Source organism: Dipodomys spectabilis, unplaced genomic scaffold (genome assembly GCF_019054845.1).
Source record: "Dipodomys spectabilis isolate Male_0828 unplaced genomic scaffold, ASM1905484v1 ptg000011l, whole genome shotgun sequence".
NCBI classification, from domain to species: Eukaryota; Metazoa; Chordata; class Mammalia; order Rodentia; family Heteromyidae; genus Dipodomys; species Dipodomys spectabilis.
In genome coordinates, this window is record NW_024870688.1 from 532,545 (window position 1) to 551,064 (window position 18,520).

Here is an 18,520-nt window from a genome sequence, read left to right on the forward strand (position 1 = left end):
AAGACTTTCCAATTCCTAACAAATTGGGCGATACCATTCTTTCTGATGGAGGCATAGAATTCCATTGTGTATATACACCCACATTTTCTTGATCCATTCATCTACTGAGGGGCATCAGGGTTGGCTCTACATCAGCTATTGTAAATAATGCTGCAGTAAACATAGTTGTGCTGGTAGTTTTAGTATGGTCTTGTTTGTGATCATTTGGGTAAATGCCCCAAAGTGGGATTGCTGGGTCATAGGAGAGCTTTATATGGAGTCTTTTGATGAGCCTCCATATTGCTTTCCAAAGTGGTTGAACAAGTTTACACTCCCACCAAGAATGCAGTAGAGACTCTGTGGCCACATACTCTCCAGCATCTGTTGTTGCAAAAATGGAACATTTCACTAATTTGCATGTCAGCTTTGCTCAGGGGCCATGCTAAGCTCTGTATTGTTCCAATTTTAGGGTATTTGCTGCCTAATTGAGCACAGAACATTTTTTATATGTAAAGTGTAATTGATTTTCTTAAACTAGACAATTCAAAAAAGTAAGCTCAAAAGAATTCTTGTGAAATTTTAGAACCATGTATTTCTTTTTTTTTAGCAATACAACAAACTGTTAGTACCATGTATTTCTTACATAAGCACACATTTAAGAATAAAGTCAAGATTGGCATGTCAAAATCAAAATAATTCCAGATATTTGTTGTTCAAGAGATGTGTAGGAGGAGGAATTCAATTATTCTATACAAGGCACCTGTCATAATGAACACTGCAGCAAGTGTTAAGGTTTGTTAAAAGTTTTAAAGTTTTAAATGTATTTAATTTTGGGTATTTGCTTATATATGCCAAAATTAGGACTGTTTGGCAGGTCATAAACTTTTCTATAAAGTATTTAAGGTTTATGGTAGCAGACATATGGTATTAATTATGTACATTTCAGAGTTTATAGAAATATTACCAATAAGAAGTTGCAAAGTGTTTGCGTAAAGAAGCAGAGTGAAGAGTTAAGACTTTGTTAACTACATAGTTTCTGTTAAATTTTTAGGGCTTCCTTACTTTACATGTTAGTGAGGAACAAATGATGATATAAGCCATATACAAATGATGAGATGAACCATAAAAAGTAATCTTCGTGGGTAACATTAAAGACTACTCATAGCCTATAAAACTCTTTTTAAAGGGCTGGGAAGTTGGCTCAGTGGTAAAGCGCTTGCCTTGCGTGCTTGAGGCCCAGTTTTAAATGCACAGGAATATGAGAAAATAGTAAAATCTAATATGTAGAACACTTCAAATACTGAAAACACTGGTAATTGTTTTTTTATTTTATTAATCATTAATATTTAATTTTCGGTTTTCTTTATTTGTTGCATTGTTTCCCTTTTTGTAATATAATACAACTTTTTATAAGTCGTCATCAGGAGGTACTTTGAGAAGCTTACTGGGATGGCCAAAGCATTTTTTATAGGTGCATGTGAGTTTACAAAGAAGAAAATTAAGAACAAAATATTTATTAAAAAAATTATCAAGTACAGTCTGAATCAGGAGGGACGATCAATGTCCACACCCAAAATCTTAGCCCTCGTCTGAAGCGGCGGTATTACATAGTTGAGACCACAAAAGTGAGAGATTGTTTTTGTGTTTTTTGTTTTTGTCAGTCCTAAGGCTTGAACTCTGGGCTGGAGCGCTGTCCCTGCACTCTTCAGCTCAAGGCTGGCTCTCTACCCCTTGAGCCACGGCGCCAATTCTGGTTTTCTAGTGGTTTATTAGAGATAAGAGTCTCATGGACTTTCCTGCCCGGGCTGGCTTTGAACCGTGATCCTCAGAACTCAGCCTCCTGCATAGCTAGGATTATAGTCGTGAGCCGCTGGCACCCAGCATTGTTTTGTTGATTTTTATTTTGTTGGTCATGGGGCTTGAACTCTGGGGCCTGGGTGCTGTCCCTCAGCTCAAGGCTAGCACTACCACTGAGCCTTCATCTTTTTCTACTTCTGTGGTGCTGAGGAATCAAACCGAGGGCCTCATGCATGCAAGGCAAGCACGCTACCATTGAGCCACCTTCCCAGTTCCTGAAAGACTGTGTTTTAAAAAATCATCTAAACAATATTTGCTTTCTGCTTTGGGTTATATAATGAAATATATGAATATCTTTTTATATTTTTGTGAATTGTCATACTTGTAAATTTATACTAACTTCAGCCACTTTATCCTTTTCAAAGTCATGAAATATCTCTGAGAGATTTCTTCTGGGAAAATTGTATTTGCACTTATAATTTCTTCTGAGTCATTTTTATTTTTATTTATTTTTTATTTTTTTATTGTGAAAAAACTGTACAGTGGGGTTACATGGGCAAGATAATGAGTACATTTCTTATCAAGCATTGTAGCCTCCTCCTTTGTTTCCCCTTCCCATTCCTTCCAAGCCTCCCCCCCACCCAGTCTTCCCCCCACCCCCCCACCAAAGTTGTAAAGTTCGTTTTTGACATGACAACTTGTACTTCTCATTGTTGCAATGGGTCCATCTGTATCCTTATTTAAACGACTTGTTTTTCCCCTTCCCCTCCACAAATTATACCAACATCAAATACAGTGAAAGCAGGGGTTATACTGTGGGGGAGGGACATACAAAGCAACAAAGAAATAATCATATAAATGAGTTCGAAACAAATGGATGAAAGAAAAAAACATTTAAATACATATCTTACATTTTCCTAACATCACCTTATCTGACCTTTTATGCTTGACTCATACATATACTAACTATTGCAAATGAGGGAAACCCTGGCACCTATGTTTCTTTGGGCTTGGCTTACTTCACTTAATATAATTTTTTCCAAGTCTTTCCAGGCCCATATCAAGCACTGAAATAGAAACAGCAATAAGAGACCTCCCATCTAAGAGAAGTCCAGGACCAGATGGTTTTACAGTGGAATTCTACAAGGCCTTCAAAGCAGAGCTCACACCAATACTCCTCCAACTCTTCAATGAAATTGAAAGAGAAAGTTCACTACCGAGCACATTCTATGAAGCCATCATAACCCTCATCCCAAAACCAGGCAGGGACTCATCTTTTTTATTTTTTATCAAAATCATTTTATATTTTATGTTGATGGGTTATCATATAACAAATACCTTCAAATGTACATGTAGAGTCTAAAGATAGCAGTATGAATATTCTCATACAGCTCTTGTTTATCTGTTATGTACTTTCAGTATTATGGTACTTCTCTCTTTCACCCTTTCTCATTCATAATCTTTCTCTTTCATGCTCCATGTCTGCTACTTAGAATTTCTGCTGGTCTATTATCCTTCAGGATCCACTGGTTTTGTGGGAACATGATAGGAACCAACAGTTTCCCTTGCATTCTTTAAGAATTATAAGAGTGACGTGATATTATTCTTTGCCATTCTAAATGGCAAAACAACAGATCTAGGAATTCCTTTTCACTTTTACTTCTATTATATATTTTATCTCAAAGGAATCATTGGAATAGATAAGATATTTTAACTTGTGACCTAAAAGTTCTTTTTCTTTTACAAACAACCTTTTTCTTTGATTATCAGTAAGTAACTACATGAAAACAAAGCTATCCTATGGTAAGTAGACTGAAGTTGTTCACAGGGATGAAAAACAGGTAATGGGGCAAGTGAGAACAAAGGATACCCATCATAGAGCACAGCTCCTCAGAGCATTTTATCATGTACACTTTGTGAGAATGACAATGTGCTAGGAACTATTGATTAAATCACTGAACACTGATTTATATATATGTACATACATTTGCATTTGTATATTTATTTATATATGCATATGCCCTTATATATGTACACATGTATGTTACTATACACATAAATTCACACATACATATACACATGTATACATGCACACATGGAGAAAGACACATATTTACAGCCCACACAAGTTTCACTAGTTGTTGAATATGCCTTAGATGGAATACTTGGAACAAAATATGTTGAAAATGTATTTGTCTCTATTAGTTCTTTTACCACTCCTCTTATCTCTTAAAACTGGTAGGTTTTGACAGATTTGACTTGCAAAATGCAGTACAAGTCACTCAGAAATCTCAGTAAATAAAGAACATATCGTGTTTCCCAGCTCCCTACAGAATGCTTGCTCTTATAGACATTCTCAACAACCAAAGTAGCAGGAAAATGCCCTGGTAAAAAATAAAGTTATATATCTCATTGTTGCAATGAGTCCACCTATATCCCTAGTTAAACGATTTGTTTTTTCCCTTCAGCTCCACAAATTATACCTACATCAATACAGTGAAAGCAGGGGTTATACCATGGGGGAGGAACATACAAAGCAACATAGAAATCATCTTATAAATATGTTAGAAACAATTTCATGAAAGTCAAAAAAACAAAAAAAAACTTTTGAATACTTATCTTGGGGTTCATTCCCCTAACATCAACTTATCTGACCTTTTCTGCTTGACTCAGACATATACTAGTTATTGCAAATAAGGGAAAACACGGAACCTATGTTTCTTTGGGCCTGGCTTACTTCACTTAATATAATTTTTTCTAAGTTTTACCACTTCCTAACAAATGTGGCAATGTCATTCTTTCTGATGGAGGCATAGAATTCCGTTGTGTATATATACCACAATTTCTTGATACATTCATCTGTTGAGGGGCATCTGGGTTGGTTCCATATCTTAGCTATGGTAAATAAAGCTGCAATAAACATAGTTGTGCTGGTAGTTTTAGTATGGTCTTGTTTGTGATCATTTGGGTAAATGCTCAAAAGTGGGATTTCTGGGTCATAAGGCAGCTCTATGTGGAGTCTTTTGAAGAACCTCCATACTGCTTTCCAAAGTGGTTGAACAAGTTTACACTCCCACCAACAATGTAGAAAAGTACTCTTCTGTCAACATCGCCTCCAGCATCTTTTGTTATTAGAGATCTTTATTATAACCATTCTAACTGGGGTGAGGTGGAATCTCAATGTTGCTTTGTTGAAAAATGAGCTTTACAACTTTGGTGGGTGGGGGGATGACCAGGTGTTGCGGGGGAAGATGGGAAGGGATGGAAAGGGGAAAGAAAGAGGAGCCAACAATGCTTGATAAGAAATGTACTCGTTATGTTGCCCATCTAACTGTAACTCCTCTGTACGGTATTCTCACAATAAAAAAAATAAAATTATAAGGCTCTAAATGGCATACTTCCTTGAGCTCTTTTCCAACAGCCAGCATCAATTCCTAAGCAGATGAGAGAGTCCTCAGAAGACTGGACCTCAGATCAACATTTAACCAACCCATGTGAAAAGACCTATGAGAGAAATGCTGGCTGAGGTCTGGCTGATTTCCTGGCAAAGAAAATAAGAAAAGAAGAAAGTATTTTTAATGTATTAAAGTTTGAGAATAATTTGTAACCTGTCAATAAATGTGTAGAACACAACTATACCAACTGACAAAAAATGATGTGCTCTTGGACTTGGTGAGTGATTTTACATGTGTTTACATAAGTAGAATCAGCAAAAATCAAGCCATCATTTCTTCGTTTAAGATATGAAGAAAGGATACAGGTTGACCCATTGTAATAATGAACTGTACAAGACACTCTATCAAAGAGGGGTTGGAGGGATGAGTTGGGGAGGTGTGAAAAGAAGGGATGGTAGGGGAAAAACAAAGGAGAGGGTGCTCAATAAGAAATGTACTCATGCTGGGCGCCAGTGGCTCAGGCCTCTAATCATAGCTATTCAGGAGGCTGAGATCTGAGGATCTGATTTAAAGCCAGACTGGGCAGGAAAGTGTGAGAAATTCTTTTTTTTGAAGGGAGGGGTCCGGTTGTGGGGACTGAACTCTGGGCTTGGGCGCTGTCCCTCTGCTCTTCAGCTCAAGGCTAGCACTGTACCACTTGAGCCACAGCTCCACTTCCGGCTTTTTTCTTTTTGCTTATGTGGTGCTGAGGAATTGAACCCAGGGCCTCAGGCATGCAAGGCAAGCGCTCTACCACTGAGCCACCTTCCCAGCCCCCAAGAAATTCTTATCTCCAATAAACCACCAAAAAACAGGAAGTGGCACTGTAGCTCAAGTGGTAGAGTGCTAGCCTTTAGCTGAAGAACTGAGGGACAGCACTCAGGCCCAGAGTTCAAGCCCCATGAACAACAATAGAGAAAAAAAGAGAAATGTACTCATTACCTTACTTATGTAACTGTAACCCCTCAGTACAGTATCTTTACAATAAAAAAATATATTAAAAAGATACAAGGAAAACTTCTGTACTTATAGGAAGTTGTATTTGTCACTCAATATCAGTAAGGTATTGGTTTTAGGACCACAGGCATATTACACTTTGGATAGTCAAATTCTCTATGTGAACACAGCATATTATTTACATTAGAATCTGCCCACAACCTAGTGCAGAGTAATTGCTATGAAAATTTTTACTACATTCTATGTTTGTAATGAAAAATAAAAGTATATGCACTATTGATAGATACAATTTTTTTCAGATAATTTTTGTCCACATTTTATGGATGGAATTGGGAGAGCAATTTTGAAAAGCACAAATTTCATTACCAAGACTGGTCTGCAAAACAAGGAGCTAATACAGCATCACTGAATAGTATGGAACTCCAAGGAGAAGTACTTGAATTGACAGTATCAGAAAGTGTAAGCACACAAGAACTTTTTAGAAATGCAGCTGCTAGATTTCTCATGGAGAGCTTTCATAACACTTTGTGAAACAGAAAGTCAGAACCTCACTGAAGTGTAGATGGATTTCCCTCACCTTTCTGTCATGCTCATTCATTATCAATCAACATATAGCTAATCTTGAATAATCCTTTAATAACAAAATGTTGATGGAGTATATATATGCAAAAAACCTGGGAAGGCTAAATTTTTTCAATTAGGACAGTTTGTATTCTATGATCCAGCAGAGAGGAAACTAGGTAAGCATCCATTTACAGTCTTCTGAATAATTCTGCTTCTGACCACATCAGTTATTTATCCATACCTGTGCCTGAGTGAGAGCTTTTTAAAAGACTTTAATGATTTTAAATTTAAATTTAAATGTGGAATGAAATTAGTTTCAATAGTGCATTACATTAAGATATTTAGAAACAACTGAGAAACCTAAAGGTCTATAAGATTTTTTTGGAAGTGAAGGGATATTGGAATTTCTTTCTTTATATTTTAAGCAATTTGCAAAAAGAATTGGCAAATAAAATTTACATTTGCAGCAGACTTGACACTTATTAAATTTTGTATGGTAAAGAGCACAGCCTCAACAATATGTCAATGCTATTATCCTCTTATTTATCTTTAAAGGTTTATGCTTCTGGTCTCTTAATATTAAAACAAAACTTTAGCTAGTAGTCCAAAGGGTTTTGCTTCATCATGTCAGTGTTGAATAGAGTGTATGTATGTATGTATGTATGTATGTATGTTGAATAGAGTGTATGTAACAATGAAATGTACAAGACACTATGTAGAGAACGAACTTTACAACTTGTGGAGCAGAGCACTTAGGAAATTTGAATTTGATGTATTCCAAGATAATGATTTTTTCATATTTTTATTGGGAATTGAGGAGGTAGGGAGAAAAGAGTTGGCAGGGGGAAAAAAAAGAGGTCGTAACAATGCTCGATAGATAATGTATTCATTAATATACTTATGTAACTCTAACCCATTTGTACACCATTTTTACAATAAAAATACAAAAAAATCATTATCTTGGAGTACATCAAGTTCAAATTTCCTAATTGCTCCTTAAATTAAGACCAATTTTAAGTGTGAAGAAAGTTCTCAGAAATATTGTTTTTGTGAGTGTGTGTGTTTTGCATTATTTACCAAGTTTACATACGTTAACAGTAGAAAAACAATAGGAATAATAGGAGAAAGAAAAGTTCTGTGTTTAAGTATAATGGTTCAATACATTATAGAAGACTCTGAAAATAAGACAACTTTGAAACTATAAATCCAAGGCCAGCATATAGATCTATGGGAGTGATATAGAGAAAGCATTACTACTAAGTGGAACATAAGGGATGAGTCTACTCTCTTCCATCTACCAGCTCTAAATCATAGTAGCTAATCATGAAAATTTGTAAAAAGTAGAATGGAAGAATAATTCTGGTTCCAAAGCAAGTCAGATATAAGAGCATGGACTTAACTGGAAAAGAGGCCATGTTGAGAGAGTGGGAATTATACTAGAAATGAACTGATGGCTAAGATCACAAATCTTTTTCTTTCTTTCTTTTTTTTTTTGATGTAGTGGGGCTTGATCTCTGGGCCTGGGCACTGTCCCTCCTGTCTTCTGCTCAAGGCTAGCACTCTATCACTTATGCTACAGAGGCACTTCCATTTTTCTGGTGGTTAATTGTGAATAAGTGCCTCAGAAACTTTCTTACTCATGTTGAATTTGAACTGCAATTCCCAGATCTCAGCCTCCTGAGTCGCTAGGATTATAGGCTTGAGCCACCAGCACCCACCCGGCTTAAGATCACATTTCTAACAGAATAGACTCAGGATATGCAAAATGTATGTTCATCTACCTTTATATGAATTCTTGAGTTAAAAATCTGGGCTACAGTTTAGTCTTTACACTTACAAAAATGTTTCTAGTTTATAAGTTGATACTCATGGAAAAATAAAGCCTAAGAATGGAAAGGAGTCTGGGAAGTTCAGTGTGCATCCAGCGTGGGCAGAACGGTCTTTGAGACACTATCTATCATTAAGCAGCCAAAAGCTGAATTGGAATAGCTCAAGTGATGGATACTATTTATGAGCCAGATTGCTGAATAAGAGCTTGAGGTTTTTGTATACATACATACAACCATGCACATACACACAGAGGAACTGAAGTGTGCAAACACACATATGAAACAACTCTCAGAATGTATACAAAAGTTAGAAAATAGTAGAAAATGTGTCCTGAGTAAGACTAAAAACAAGTAATAATTTTTAATATTAGAAAGTCCTAACGTGAACTTTTTTCAAAAAAGCTTGAGAATATTACATAGATAGGTACCAGATAGTAAGAAAGTCAAGTAATCATTATTAAAGGGATCCATCCATGGAGGAATGAATCAGAGACCCCTACAAGTGTATCTGAAAATGTTCATATCCTGTGTCAAATATTAGAACATCTTTGAAAATAGTACATAAACAGTAGGAGCCATCAGTTTAGTGGAAAATATTATCAGAGAAGTTCAGAATTGTTAGTCTGTATCTAGATTAAATAAACCAAACAACTTTGGCAGGACAATGTTATACAAGCCTAGAATTCTAGCACTCAGACTAAGACAGGATATTAGAGAGTGGAATTATATAGAGATACCTTCCCGGAACCAGGTAGTATAATTTCGTCTCAAAACAAACCAAAAAATTTACAACCTGTTGTCTTGTGAGCATTGCCATTGCATTGGTTTGCCCTTTGTCCATTATCGCACAGTTTTATTGTTCCTCATCCCTTGACAAATTAAGATAAATGTATATAAAATACACAGGATACTGAAATCAAATACAGTAGGGGAAAACAGAAAAGAAAAAAAAAAGAAATCACATAGAACATTAAAAACAACAACCACAAAGAAAAACCTCTCTTTCCATATCTAGGAGTTTATTTTGCTCAGCATCATTTTATATGGTCATATATACATAGCTATTGAGGAATTCTCCTCATCTGCTATGACTATCCTATATATTTCCTAGTTATTATAAATGAGGGAAACCACGGAATTTGTTTCTTTGTGTCTTGCTTATTTTACTTAGTAGGATTTTTCAAAGTCTTTCCTTTTCCTTATGAATTGGAAGCATAGAATTCCACCGTTTGTGTGTGTGTGTGTGTGTGTGTGTGTACATATATATGCATATATATCATTTTGTCTATCCTTCCATCTACTGAGTGGAATATTGGTTAAACATGATTGCATGTAAGTATCACTTATGGTCATTCAAAATGACAGATGCCACTTCACCCGATATTCTAAAATCATGATTTCTAAGTAAGATAGGATTTTATCATCGTACAAATGTCGAGATATCTGGATGATTCTAATGTATATCTTGCACTGAATTAGGCAGGAAGATATCCATTATCATATAGGATAAAATGGTAGTGACAAAATATTCACTTGAGAAAGATATTGGAGGCTGCCAGAAGTATGATGTAGTTCAGATAATTTTGAAGAATTTAAATATGCAAGCTCAAGTATGTCTCTTTATATAAAACTTATGTAAGTGGAAGTACAAAAGAAGGGGAGAAGAAAATAACTGACAGCAGATCATTGTCCCCAGTTAAAGTATAAAAAGACATAATATATAACTTCCAAGTAAATGAGAGACCAATATAATACCGCTCACTTAATGTAGGTACATGCAGAATGTTTACTTGGCTTTTTCTCCAAAATATATGAAGACTTATAAACTTCAGCATTTCCTTTTGGCACATTCTACTTTGGGCCTCTGTCTTTTTTGCACATTCTTTATGAGTTCATAGTTGCTCTATTTCCATTTCATCTGTACAAACTGCTAACAACATTGTTCAACTAACACTTCTTATTTGCACACGTCCAGTCTTTGTATGAAGGTACTTTTGCCATGTTAAGCAATAGGGTAGTACACACTCTCTGCGGAGTAAAGTTCCAGAGTATAACCGTATGCCCACATTAGAGGATGTAGAATTTAAAGCATTTTGAGACAAATAGTGATGTTGGAATTGCAAGGCTCCTTAGGGACATTTTCTTAGAGCTCATTAGTTTACAGAGGAGGAATATAAATATCCACAAAATTTGGAGCTGATTAGTAAGTATCCGAATTAACACTAGATCCTAGATATTGTGTTATTACAAGTCACCACTGTATTATTGTTACATCAGAATCCTTCCCTACTTGCAAATATGTATGTGAAAATGAAAGAAAGTTATTAAAGAAAAATGTCTTATCTTTTTAGGCATTTAATCCTAGTACTGAGGGTAATGACTGAGAACTTCCATTCAATAAAATCTTGATGTTTATAAGAGCACTTCCTACATATAAGAATTTATGAAAGGTTGACTGAAAGGGTTATTTCAGCATGGAGATATCCCTAACAAGAACTAGACTTAAATAGAGTATATGGCAGTTATGATGTGTCAATGCTTATTGAGGCATTTCTATTATAAAGAAGAATCAATTCGCGGAGTCTTCAGTAACATCAGTAAAGCTGTATGTTCAATCTAATACTTGGTGTTACTTGTACTACATATATAATGAATAGGCTGATAAGATACCAAAACTTATTTAAAGATATTTCAATAAAATCCCAAACTGATGTGGATAAAATGGTTGCTCATTTTAACTATAGGACAAATTAGTTTTGTCTGTTCTGTAGCTCAACCTATAATCTCCTGGCTAAACAAAGTCTTCAAAAATATTCACAGAATACCTCTAAGGAAAGTTCATGACAGTTATAGCTATATAATTCTCCTCAGGTCAAGATAAAAGCATTTGTTTCCAACATTTAAAATCAACAGGATCTGTTGAATTCATGGATCGAGAATTTTATGGCTTCACATTCATTTCTCAAAATTTTATCAATATGAGTTTCATGTCTACCAGTTCACTAAAACACTGTTCTTATTGAACTTGTCTAGGTCCTTTTAGTTTTCATATCTAAATAGCATATTTCCTTCAATATCTCTGTAACAGTTTTGACCTTTTCTTCCTGCAAATTCTTTCCTTTGTTTACTTCTGTAAATCTATTTTTTGTTACTTTCTTGTTTCCTTATCTCTTTCTTCCTATCTTGTTGACACTGGTTCTCACATTGCTCACACTTGTGTCATAAATTTCCTTTTCCTCTTCCCTTTAATAATGTCTCCCTAATTATTATTTTGCATACTCATGGTCGTGTATATTTTGGTGATGCCTAAACAGACCTATCTCTGCATCTGTTTAATATAAACTTTAGAACTATCAGAGTTTTTTTCACCTAAATCCTCCATTACCACCTGTAGTCCTTATCACCAAGAATATCACTAACACAGTTGTCTGGCCAGAGATGTAGAACACTTTAGATTTCTTTTACCCTTCTACTACCACCCATTAGATTAGATGAATGGTGAAGATTTTCTCAGTTTCTGTCACTAATATGATTTCTATATATTGCTATTTATGCCCTGAAACAGCCTGTTTCATGTACTCATCACTGGTCACCTTGTCCTAAAACAACCATTTACAAAAAGTATGCTTTTTTCATCATAGTCTTTTCATATTGATCCTCTTCATCACTAAATTACTCTCCTTGTAAGCACACAGAGTGAAGAGCTCAGACACAAATTCTTTTTTTTTCTGTCGGTCGTGGGCCTTGAACTCTGGGCCTGAGCACTGTTCCCCAGTTCTTCTGCTCAAGTCAAGCTCTCTACCACTTGAGCTACAGCGCCACTTCCTCTCTCACACAAATTCTAGTGTCATTATTTACTCACTACATTGACTGTTGACCTTATATTTCTCATCCGTAAATGGATGTAATCTACCAGAAATATTGAAGAATATATTTGTTGACTTCTAGAGCAAGAAAAAGGAAAAGTAGAGTCCTTACATTTTTCAACTTAGCTTACAAATAAGGAAAGAATCAAATTCAGTTTGTTGGTATAAATTCACAAATTGTTTTCAGAGACATAAAAATTAATTTATCTCCTTTCTCTAAGGCCTGTGTCCTTTTAAGGCAACTATAGATATGTAAGTGGTATTATGTAAATTCTATCATGTGTTTACAGCAGTATTGAAGAACATACTCTTAACATATCATTGGAAAACTTTGGTTCTTGAATATTATCAATATGAAAATGTTATTTGAACTAATCACACTAAGGTGAAAATTACATCTTAGTCCATCAAAATGTGGAAATAAATAATTTTATTTATAAGTAAACAATACCACCAGGAAAAGTGAGTATACATTAGAAAGACTACATGAGAACCTTAAGGTTTACTATCTCTACCAGTTTATGTGATTGTATTTCTTGATACCGAAACTGTCCTCTTGTGATTCTTATTGTATGTAACTATATTACATACAGTTACCCTGTATTCAATGTGGGAAATCTAGTTTCAAAGATGTCTAAAGTTTTTCCTTTTCAATCACAACATTGTCATTATCAGGGTACCCTGTATTCATCATCATCTTCATCAGAATTATTATTAGCATCATTAGTGTTAGTTATTGAAAGTTTGATATATGTTTATGGTTTTGCTATTATTTGTCTTTTGATTAATAACTTTAATGTTACCACTGGGCGTGTATCCATATTAAAATTTTGAACAAATAAACAAAAAACTATACCATATCAGGTATATTGACTATGTTCTAAAATTTTGAACAAACAAAATATACCATATCAGGTAGCTTGACTATGTTCTTACAACAAATTTTTGAATAGAATTTTGAAGCATTGCAATTTCCTAACCCGTACTAATTTGTAGTACTAATTTGAAGTTAATTTACTTCCCCTCTCCCTGTCATTACACACAAATATTTTTTGAACAGAATTTTTTCAAGAAATATACTGTACATGTTACTAAAATATCATGTGTATCTCTAAAATTCCCTTGAAGTTCTATTGAAATTTTAATTACTTTTTTCTAGGAAACTTTTAGAAAAATAAACTGAATACCTCTAAAATTAAAAAGGTCAAAAATAGTAGCATAATATTTTAGAGGTTGTCTGCCTTCATATATATATACAGCAAATCAAGTGCCAGTGACTGACACCTATAATTCTAGGTATTCTGGGTGTTAAGATCTTTGAATTGTATTCAAAACTAGCCCAGGCATAAAAGTACTTGTTAGAGTCTTATCTACAATTAACCACTAAAAACAGGAATTAGCTCTATGCCTCAAGTGGTAGAGTGCTCTCCTTGAGCATAAAAGGCTTACGGACTATTTCCAGTCCTTGCAAACAACAACAACAACACAATGTATCCCATTAACTTCACAAAAGCATCTTTTAACTGCTGTGAACATTTCTTAGGAACATGAATACATGCCCCTGGAAAATGTTAAGTAAAAAGCATAGAATATTTATGTCTATGTTAAAGACATGACTATTAAGATTGTCTAAAATATTGAAGTAATCATTAGGAATTAAGAATAATGATAGGTAGGTAATATATTGAGAGTGGCTTTTATTCTATTTTATGATAGTAATAAAATGATATTTGTAATGATTACATAAAATTACTCTGGCTTGGTATTTGAATTATAACAAGTGATACACATTTTTAAATGATTTCCAAAAGAAAGATCATTTTCTTTAATCGTATCAATTATTTTGTAATTTCAAAACAATTAATAAAATTATTCCAGGTGATTCGCTCCAACACTAAATTTGTTTTCTTATTCTAGTTTTATGATGTTTATAGAAATTAAAATTCCAAAAATTCCATGGAAGTTGGCATTCAGGAACACCTTCATATATACTAATATTGGAGTCCCTTAAGTAGAATTGTTTTATTTCATTTGTTATTTTCACAAATAAATCAAGATTATTTTGTATTTTGTTTCTTTTCATTGCTATTGGCTGTTAACTTGAGAATACATTTTTTTTCCTAGCAACGTAGAGAAAAGCAATTGGAATGAGCAAGAAACGTATGGCTTTCATAAATTCAGATGCACAGATTTGTTTCTTCTGTCATTTGTTAATGTTTCTTCTAGAAAAGTTTATCAATTACTTATAAGTGAAACATTATTCCTAGGTACTCCAGGTATCACATACACTTTTTGATTGAATTATCTCTGTATAAACTCAAAATGAACACTAATCACATCTTTGTTCTAAAAGCTGTCATTGACAAAGAGTTTTTAGCCAACATCGAAAACATCTTTTTTGATATTCAGCATTTTGTGTGAAGAATTTTTAACAATACCTTTTTTTTCTTGCTAACATGTAATTCACATGCAACATATTATCTCCTTTTTATTTTTTATTTTATTTTTTATCTTTGTTGCTGTTCTTTTATTTTTATTGTGAGAATATCGTACAGAGGAGTTACAATTACATGGGTAAGATAATGAGTACATTTCTTATCAAGCATTGTTGCCTCCTTGTTGTTTCCCCTTTCCATTTCCTTCCCATATCTCCTTTTATTGCATATATTTTAGTGCTTTGGAAATGAATTGTACCTTCATAGGTTTTCCAAGCCTAAATTTAACAAACTTGTATTTCTTCAAATAGAAATTATGTAAAATTTAGAACAGACATTAAAGTAGATATAAATTCACTTACAGGAATTTATCCAGTGTGTCTTTTTAAAATTTATTTTTGGGGTTTTATTTCCAGGGTCTCACACGTACTATTCAATTGCACTGTCAATGAACTACATTTCCTGTCCAAACAAGTATTTTACTTCTACATACCTAGAAGTGTAATGTCTAGATCATATACAATTCTCTTTGACCTTTTGAAGACTTGAAAAGTTGCTTGTTGAAATGATTGCAGTATTATACAAATTGATCCGCTATGTGGGGGATATAAATTTCTCCACAAATTCATTACTATATTTTGTGTGGTATTTTTATATTATGGTAATACTAGTGAATTATCTTTTTCTTTTTTCTTATATATTAAAGAGGAACTTAATGCTCCTCCTATTGACTATTAATTTACATATGTTCTTTAAAGAAATATCCTATTCAGGAAAAAGTTTATATAGAATTAGAAGATACAAAAATAGTTAAGACTCAGTATCATTGTAGTATTAATATTGTAGCATTAACAAATATGTGCCCTCTCTCTGTTGGATATGTTTTCACTTCTGTTATAGTCTCCTTTGAATAATGAAAGGTTATCAGTTGATATTATCCTGTTTAGTCTTGCTTTTTTTTAGCCACTAATGCTTTCAATGTCAAATTTTTAGAAAGCTTTACTAATGCGATGTCATAAATGTTTACATTTATTTTTATAGGTTTTCACATCTCACATTTTTGATAATCATTTTTTATTTTAAATTTTGTATTAGAATTGAGATATTAGGCTAAGATCATTTTTTAAATCTAGAGAGGCAATAGTGCCAGTACATCCAATTTTTATTTTTATTTCATAAGCTTATGACATCCTTTTCAAATTCTCTTGACAATATTGACAAATCTATTGACAATACAATTTTTTGACAATTCTGTTACATTCTTCTATGTGTCTGTTCTTATAGAATAGCTATGTTGTCTTCACTACTATGCATGGTAATAAGATTAAAATCTAGAATGAGGTTCAAGCTACACATTTTACGAGATTGGTCTGACTGACCTGTATTCCTTGAATTTATACACGAATTTAGTGAGCAGGTGAACCAATATTCTATAGCGACATCTATATTTTTTTTTAATTTAATTTAATTTTATTTTTTTGTGAACATACAGTACAGAGGGGTTAGAATTACATGGGCAAGATAATGCGTATATTTCTTATCAAGCATTGCAGCCTCCTCCTTTGTTTACTCTTCACATCCCTTCCCAGCCTCCCCCCCCCCAATCTTTCCCCTTACACCCCCCCCCCCCGCCCCCCCGCACCAACATTGTAAAGCTCGTTTTGGACATGACAACTTGTACTTCTCATTGTTGCAACAGGTCCACCTGTATCCTTAAACGACTTGTTTTTCCCCATCTCCACCACAAGTTATACTGACATAAAATATAGTGAAGGCAGGGGTTATACTGTGGGGGAGGGACATACAAAGCAACAAAGAGATAATGTTATAAATGCGTTAGAAACAAATGTGTGAAATAAAAAAGCATAAAAATACATATCTAAGGGTTCATTTTCCTAACATCACATTATCTGACCTTTTCCAGTTGACTCATACATATAATAGATATTGCAAATAAGGGAAACCATGGGACTTACGTTTCTTTGGGCCTGGCTAACTTCACTTAATATAATTTTTTCCAATCTTTTCCATTTCCTAACAAATGGGGCAATGTCATTCTTTCTGATGGAGGCATAGAATTCCATTGAGTATATATACCACATTTTCTTGATCCATTCATCTACTGAGAGGCATCAGGGTTGGTTCCATATCTTAGCTATGGTAAATAATGCTACAATAAAAATAGCTGTGCTGGTAGCTTTAGTGTGGTCTTGTTTGTAAACATTTGGGTAAATGCCCAAAAGTGGGATGGCTGGGTCATAGGGGAGCTCTATGTGAAGTCTTTTCAGGAACCTCCATACTGCTTTCCAAAGTGGTTGAACAAGTTTACATTCCCACCAACAATGAAGTATGGTTCCCTTCTGTCCACCTCCCCTCCAGCATCTGTTGTTGTTAGAGTTCTTGATTATACATTCTAACTGGGGTGAGGTGGTATCTCAATGTTGTTTTGATTTGCATTTCTTTTATGGCTAGGGAGGTTGAGCATTTCTTCATGTGTCTATTGGCCATCCTTTTTCTTCTTCAGAGAAGTTTCTCTTCAAGTCTTTAGCTCACTTATTTATTGGGCAGTTGTTTCTTTGAGGATTTGTTGTTGAGGGATTTAATTTTTTGAGTTCCAAGAATATTTTAGATATGAGACCCTTGTCTGTTGTATGGCTAATGAAGATCTTCTCTCAATCCATGGGCTTTCTATTGATCTTGCTAGCTATGATCTTTGCCATGCTGAAACTCTGCAACTTCATGCAATCCCATTTGTGCAAACTTTCTTTGATTTGTTGTGCTTCCAGGTTTCTATTCAGAAAATTTCAGCCTGAGCCAAGGAGACCTAGGGTTTCTCCTATTCCATCCTGTAATGTTTTCAGAGTGTCTGCTTTGACTTCGAGGTCTTTCATCCATTTGGAGTTGATTCTGGTGCAGGGTGATATATAAGGATCTAGTTTTAGTTTTCTACAAGCAGTTAACCAATTTTGCCAGCACCATTTACTGAAGAGGCTGTCTTTCTTCCATTCTATTGTTTTAGCTCCCTTATCGAAGATTAGATGACTATAGGTCTGTGGGTTCATTTCTGGATTTTCAATTCTATTCCATTGGTCCTGAGGTATGTTCTTATGCCAGTACCAAGCTGTTTTGATTACTATGGCTTTAGAGTAGAGTTTGAAATTTGGTATTGATATTCCTCCAGCAGTGTTCTTTCCGTTGAGGAGCGTTTTTGCTATTCAGGGTCTTTTATTGTTCCATATGAATTTTTGGATTGCCTCTTCTATTTTCTTGAAGAATGAGCTTGGAATTTTGATAGGTATTGCATTGAATTTGTAGATAACCTTGGGAAGTATTGCCATTTTCACGATGTTAATCTTTCCAATCCAGGAGCATGGGAGGTTTTGCCATTTTCTAAGTTCTGTTTTGATTTCCTTTTTCAAGATTTTAAAGTTTTCATCATAGAGGTCCTTCTCTTCTTTGGTTAAGTTAATTCCTAGGTATTTTATTTTTTGTGGGGCTATTACAAATGGAGTTGCTTTCCTAATTTCAGCCACACTTTTCTCATTGTTGGCATACAGAAAAGCCATTGATTTTTGAGGGTTAATTTTCTATATATTTGATAGTCAGTCATATTTTGCACATTTTGAAAACACAATACGCCAAATATATATAAGTAAAAA

The 18,520-nt window shown here is 34.3% G+C and overlaps 1 non-coding gene across 1 annotated transcript; it reads right to left on the bottom strand.

Moving 5' to 3' along the window:
• Positions 1-368: 368 nt before the first annotated feature.
• On the bottom strand, positions 369-472 carry LOC122128323. The gene has a single exon (XR_006151410.1). It is a non-coding gene; the product is annotated as a U6 spliceosomal RNA (small nuclear RNA).
• Positions 473-18,520: the final 18,048 nt, after the last annotated feature.